At 40.7% G+C, this 7139-nt stretch overlaps 1 long non-coding RNA gene across 1 annotated transcript; it reads left to right on the top strand.

Annotated features, from left to right (window-relative positions):
* Positions 1–319: 319 nt before the first annotated feature.
* Positions 320–2683, top strand: LOC123170164 (uncharacterized). The gene is made up of 3 exons (XR_006485063.1): positions 320–479; positions 617–920; positions 1177–2683. It is a non-coding gene; the product is annotated as an uncharacterized lncRNA (long non-coding RNA).
* The last annotated feature ends 4456 nt before the right edge of the window (positions 2684–7139 follow it).

Genomic DNA, 7139 nt, shown 5'->3' with positions numbered 1-7139 from the left:
AAGGCCGCCGCCGACGACGGCGACTACTCGGCGTTCAGCGATTTCTTTTTTTAGTTACATTTGCTATGTATCGCCGAACATGTCAATATATGCCAAAGTTTGCCGAAATTTAGCCGTGTTTGACCGAACTTCGCCGAACGTTTTATTTTTAAGTTACACGCATCTGGGGGCGGCCCTGGGGCCGGCGACTGGGGACCAACTCGCCCCCAGGCCTTTTTTTGCACCGGCTCGCCCCAGGCGGCGATTTTAGGCGCCCCCTGGGGGGGGCAACGGCTGGAGATGCTCTTAGCTTCTTTCTTTACATTTCTTATGAGTTTTGCGTATGCTGCTGCCTCTGCAATTGATGGTATGTGCTTTCTTTTGCTTGGTATAATTTTGGTGTGTGTGTTTTCTGGCGCTAGATCATGGGTTCGGCGACGGCGGCCGGAAGCCAGGAGGGCTGGCCAAGGAAGAGGGTGAGGACGTGGGGATTGAAGAGGGTATGTTCCTGGTTTCTTCACCGCACTAATTAGTCACTTATCTACTGATATTTTATCATGTCTGTGTTGAGGATATCTTTACATGCAAATCACAGTTTCCCACACTGAGCTATACTGTTTTATCATGTTTTCTTCAGGTTCCTATGCATATTGTTCATTGCAATGGTAAAGCATCGTCAGCACTGTATTGATGCCATCGTCAAGTCATGTAGACTAATTGCAGAACAAAGCTATAGTTTTGTTGGGACTAAAAGTGAAAACGATAATTGGGACCAAAACTATGCATTTCTAGGAAATAATAAATAAGCAAAAGGATTATCCACGGGATGGAGCAGAGGCCGGCGTGGGGCGCAAGGAGCAGCAGTGGCAGAATGGTGCTCGCTTGCCGGGCGTTGGCCCTCGGATGAATTCGACGCCTGAGTCGAGCTGACGAGCCCCATGGTTGGTATCTCCTCCTACCTCCAGATCCACTATTGCTCATTCTCCTCCTCTCTCCATATTTATTTCTTCTTGCTTGAAAGTCTCTTCCATGTAGATCATTGCAAAGTAGTTTATGGCTCAGTATATCACTGCAGGTTCCTTACACCGTCCAAATTCAGTGTTTCTGTATTTTTGTCGATGCAAGCCCATTCTTCGACTATAAAATAGCAGGGATTTCTTTTCTTATCAATTCTAATCTCTTTGTGATGCATTGCAGGTTTGCTATCAATCTCTCGAAAAGGAAAAACAACATTACTTTGTTCTTGGGAGAAACTTCCTGTAGAGTCGCTACCTTGACAGAGATAAATATGCGATCAAGGATATATTCAGTGGTTTTTCAGGAAAAAACTTGGAGGATATTTTTTGCAGGTTCATCGCTTGCTTTTTTGCTTTATCATGGCGTATTCGTCCCTTCTTATCCAAGAAAGGGCTTCTTCATGTTTGCAGATAGTTTGGTGCTCTCATGGTTATTTTGTCGAGATTGTCCTTCTGTTCATTATTTGGGAACCATCTCCTGCAGCTCAGCTACTGTCCAGCTGCTGCGCCCTTATCGTGATTGATTAATGGTGTATGTTTTCCTATTAGTTTCTCTGTATGCTAATGTCTGAATTATATCTTGACGTTTTACATTTCTCCAGGCCTTGGATTCCCTGAGATGCGCTATTCGTAGGCATGCACTTTCTAATAAAATTATGGCAATCAATTTGAACAAGTAATTTATCTAGCTACAACAACGTATTGTTTATGTTCCTTGCTTTCACAAATAGTAGTTTATAGTCTATATCTGCCAAATATTTACACATTAGTTTAGCCACAAAGTAAGATGCCATACTTTAGTGATGGGTTTGTTATTCTGCTATCGTTTCATGTTGGTTAGCCATGATAAATCTAATTTCTAGAGTGGTAGATGATTCATGTCAGGTTTCTTTTAGAGATCGAAATATGGTTTGACTCTGAAATAAGTAGTACGACGTCCAGTTCGGCATAGGTAGTAGAAAGCATACTAATCCCATTTACATACTATGCAAAACTGAATGACCTTCTAAAGCTCTGAAACTACTATTTGTTGTGTAATATGTATCCCCTTTTCATACTTTGTTTCTACTTAGTAGGCAAAAGTACATGAGAACGATGGCCTACAGGATGTGAATTGCACTAAAATATATGCAGGTTTTGTGCCAGACTAACTGTCACTACTGTGTTTCAGGTGCTTCTTCTGTAACTTCGTATATTTTGCTGGCTCTTCTCATTTCCCTGCAAACCACTTAGTCTGTACAGTTTGTTGTCTTCTACTCCCTCCGTAAAGAAATATAAGAGCGTTCAGATCACTACTTTAGTGATCTAAGCTCTCTTATATTTCTTTACAGAGGGAGTACTGTCTTTAGAGGTTTTGTCCAAACTACTAGCTGTCTGACTTGCCTTTTGAAACAAAGTGTTCCTAGGATTGCCTTTTTACATATGGTTAAGCTCAATATGGCTACCTATGTACACATATGAAGGTTCTGTTTGGACTACTCAAATCGTGTGGAGAAATTTCCAATTTGTTGCCTTGCTATGGTGTGCCGTCGCCATGTTTTTTTAGGAAAATGGAACGTGCAAGCTTCGTCCTTAATTAGTCAAATACTTGCTTTGCGTTAAAGACAGTCCCCATCTATGTCCCGGGTTTTCTTTTGTATGAATTTCATATTCACTGGAATATGAGAATACACTGTCATGATGGACAAGTCCACCAGCACATTTCCATGGGATTTTAGAAAAATATATATGAATTTGCATACATTTTCTAAATTTCTGTCTTTTCTCATCCATGCTCCCCCGTAGACAAATGGTAGGTTGAACAGAAGTGAATGTTCATTTATGTTCAAATCTCTATGAAGTGTGCTTCGTGCTTCTATTTTTGCAATATGTTTCAGAGTATGTGACTTAATTTTCCTGCTTTCCCTGTTACAATATTATGTACTTCATTCTTAGCTTTGCTTTTGGAAACAATATACAAGTTATAATTACCATAAAGATCCGAAATGATAACTTGACATTGAACAAGCAACAATCCAGTTACATTGCTTTATTTCCCTCATAAACACACTCGAGTTGGGAGAAGAAAAGGATGTGAAGAAAAAGATAGATCGTATTCTGCTCTGAAGCTAAAACTTTTTTGGGGAATTTGAATACACGAGGATCTAAATTCTTAACGTACGTACTTGCTGATCAAAAGATTACTGAAAAATACACATATTTTCAGCGCAACATGGTTTTCGAAGGACTTCGTGATGTCAAATTTGAATGTGTGCTCGGCTCATTGTAGACAACAAGCCACCATTCTTTTTTTTATTAAAAGGAGTTAAATTTGTTATAATATGTGCTCGCCCACAACTAAAACAACTACCATGGATTTTATTTTCATCGCGAACATGGCCTTAGCGGGTCTCTGCGCCATTTGGCGCAATGGGTCAACTAGTGTAAGAAAAGACCAAGGCATAAAGTAGGGCCTTTACCCACATCGGGGACTTGAACCTGGGTATATCGTGTAATAATGTGAACCGTGTCTAAAGATCCTCTGGTTTCCTGACGTGACGTCCCATCACTACAAATTCCACATCCTCCTTTATACCGTTGTTAGGATCGACAAAATGTCCCTCGATATATTCTATTCCAAGATCATATTTAGATATGTTACTTCGAAATGAAAGTTATTCATTATATACAGTCTTGGCGGTCAGAATTCAACATTGCGTTCACACTTAAAAATTTGCTGAAAATTCAACATTGTCCATTTGTAGAGAAAGTACTTTGACATTATTTGCATACCAAACCACACAAGTGTGCCCGGTGCGGGCTTTCACAATTTTTTGATATTTTAACGTTAGACATGATGTTTATATTACAAGATTTCTATGAAATCAATTAAAAAATATGGACACTATCCACATGTCGTAAAGCTTCTCCCACTTTGAGCTTAAGGATCATTCAAAACAAGTAAGTGGCACCCACATACTTTCATATATGATTTCAGAAAAAAAACCTTCAATATTAATTTTTAAACCTTGCGCTCACAGCTTAAAATTTAGTGAAATTATCATATACTCCCTCCGTAAAATAATATAAGAGCATTTAGAATACTAAAATAGTGATCTAAACGCTCTTATAATAGTTTACAGAGGGAGTATTTTTGAAGATAACTCCGTGCATAAAAAGCACAATTACGGGCATTTTGACGAGACCATGCATGCATGTGGGATCCACAAGTGAGTAATCCAGGAAGTCTATTTGATTCTTTGCTGAACGTTGCTACACATACGACAAGCCCTAGACGATTCCAGACGATTCATCACATCAAGCCGTTGATGCATGGAGCAAATCTGAATAACACCGTTCAATCCAATATCGTCCAGCGTTCGGCTGGGCTACTGTCATCCGCGTACTAGTTTCGTTCTTTGCTCGTACCAAAAAAATTGGTTTAGTCATCTCTAGTCCGTTCTGATTAGCTTTTAAGTTTATGATTCCAGTTTGAGAGTCTAACATTCATGGGGTGATCTCTGATGCCTGCAGAGGATCTTCTAAGCAATGCTACAGGTACATATGGTTTGTTATAGAATCAGGTTACGGGAAGACGTGGAGGAAACCACGGGGGAGGTTGGGGCGGTTTAGTTGGAATCAAGGGGAGGTATTCGTGCGTAGGGGAATCATGAGCTAAACGTCCGTCGGATAGGATTTTTGGGATCTTCTAGCGTGTATGTGTGTGTTGAAACACAAGAACAAATACCACAAGTCCGTCCATGTATTTTTTTTGAACCGAAAACCGTAGAACAATCGTTCTACGGTAAATATATTAAAAGCATAAAATATGTACAAAAGTCCCACACATTACAATCAGCTCAACCTAACCAACTCCAGTTTTAGTGAAACCTTGAGGCAACATGAGAATTAAGTTAAAAACTGATCAATCCAACTAGAAAGCCTGTCTGAAAACTTGTCCTTTATCCTATGCTTGATCAAAAGCATGTCTGCTCGAAAGGAAGCTCTCCGAGAGGGGACTGAGGTAGGAATAGCCCTGAAAATAACTCCATTTCGCTGCATCCAAATGTTCCAGCAGCCCATAATGATAACTTCCATAGCAATGGGGGTGGAGAGGGCTTGAATGGAGAGCCTGACCTCATCAAAAACTGAAATGCCCCTGTTTCTATGGCCAAGAATAGTGCTCCAGCAGTTGAGGGCAAAATCACAGTCCCAAAAGAGATGCAATGAGATTTCCATGGTGCGTGCTTGACAAAGCACACATTCATAGGAAGGTAGATAAAAGGATTTCCTTTGAAGCAAATTCCTCGAGTTCACTCTGTCATGAAGCAGAAGCCAAAAGAAAATCTTGTATCTGAGCATAGCAGCACATTTCCATATTTGTTTGAAGATGGGAGGAGCCAATTCCCCTGCAATCAATTCTTTGTACATCTTGATGGAAGAGTAAGACGTGCCCCAAGGGTAAATCCATTTATCAAGTGAAGAGGTGTGCATAGACTGCTGCACCACCATCTCAAGATCCTGAAGCTGTTAAAGGTGTATGGAAATTGCTCACCAAATCATCAGACTGAAAGAATTCCTGTGCAGACACCAATTCATTGTGGGTGAATGAATAGAGCTCACGATACTTGTCTTTAAGTGCTCCATGCCCCCAATTATCCTGCCAAAAGATGATGGTATCTCCCTGTCCAAGTTGACCTTTGGCCACCAATTTGAATTGAGGCATGAGCTTCAGAATACTTTTCCACCAAAAAGAGCCCACAGATCGACTAGTGAGTACACCTCCAGGATAGTAGGATTCCCAGATTAACTTCACCCATGACAGGTCCTCATGGTTGAGAAATTTATGAAGGTGTTTCATGAGGAGGCACTTGTTATGAATAGCAATGTTGAGCACTCCAAGACCCCCCTGATCCTTAGGGGTGAAGGTGTTTCATGAGGAGGCACTTGTTATGAATAGCAATGTTGAGCACTCCAAGACCCCCCTGATCCTTAGGGGCACATACCTTATCCCATGAGATCAGGGCTGTGCCTCTATCCTCCATGCCATATTTTCTCCAGAAACAATGCCTGAGGAACTTGTTGATCTGCTCTATGATGCCCAGAGGTAAATCCAGAGTGCTCATGAAGAAAGTAGGCAAGCTGGTGAAAACAGACTTGATAAGTGTGAGCTTATCCCCATAAGACAGAAGTGTTGAGCAGCCAGAGAGTCTCCGGTCAATTATCTTGAGGACTGGAGCAAAATCTTCCAATTTTGGTTTAGTAAGACCCAAGGGCAATCCAAGATATGTAAAAGGAAAACTTCCAGTCACACAACCTAGCCTGCTTGCTAAGGTTTGCAGTTTTGAAGGGCTGGTATTAATTGGAACCATGACAGATTTCTCATAGTTGACCCTCAGACCAGTAAAAATAGAGAAGTGAAGGAGAAGGTTTTTCAATTGCTCAATCTATGCTTCACTTGCAGGCATGATAATAACTGTATCATCAGCATACTGAATAACCGGGAAATCAGGGCAAGGGTGATGCTCCAGGGGTTTCTTTATCAAGTTGTTATGCATGGCTTCATTGAGAATTGATTGCAAAATGTCTGCTGCCAAAACAAAGAGCAAAGGAGAAACAGGATCACCCTGTCTGACTCCTCTTTTGCACAAAAACTGCTTCCCAGGAACACCATTAAGAAGGACAGAAGAATACCCAGAGGAAAAAATCATGTTCATCCACATTAGCCACCTTGTACCAAATCCTTTAGCAGTGAGAATATTCCTGATGGTTTGATGCTCAATGAGGTCAAAGCTTTCTCAAAATCCAGCTTGATTACAATGACTTCCTTCCCAGAGTGTTTGCACTAATTGATGTATTCATATGTCCAAGCTAAACAATCATGAATGGATCTTGATTTTAAGAAGCCATATTGGTTGGTATGAACAAGCTTCAAAATGACTGTTTGCAACCTATTAGCTAGTAGCTTGGTGATGATTTTGATTGAGCAGTTCAAAAGAGAAATAGGTCTGAAGTCATTGGAGGTTAAGGGAGCATCCTTTTTAGGAATGAGAGTGATGAATGAAGAGTTGATGCTCTACAAGCTGATTCTGCCATGATAAAAGTCCTCAATCAATGCATAGAAGTCTGAAGCAATAATATCCCAGCAATGCTTCACAAAGTTTG

The sequence above is a fragment of the Triticum aestivum genome, chromosome 7D, assembly GCF_018294505.1.
Source record: "Triticum aestivum cultivar Chinese Spring chromosome 7D, IWGSC CS RefSeq v2.1, whole genome shotgun sequence".
Classification (NCBI taxonomy): Eukaryota; Viridiplantae; Streptophyta; class Magnoliopsida; order Poales; family Poaceae; genus Triticum; species Triticum aestivum.
The sequence above is the reverse complement of the archived record's forward strand: the minus strand, read 5'-3'. Positions and strand labels throughout refer to the sequence as shown.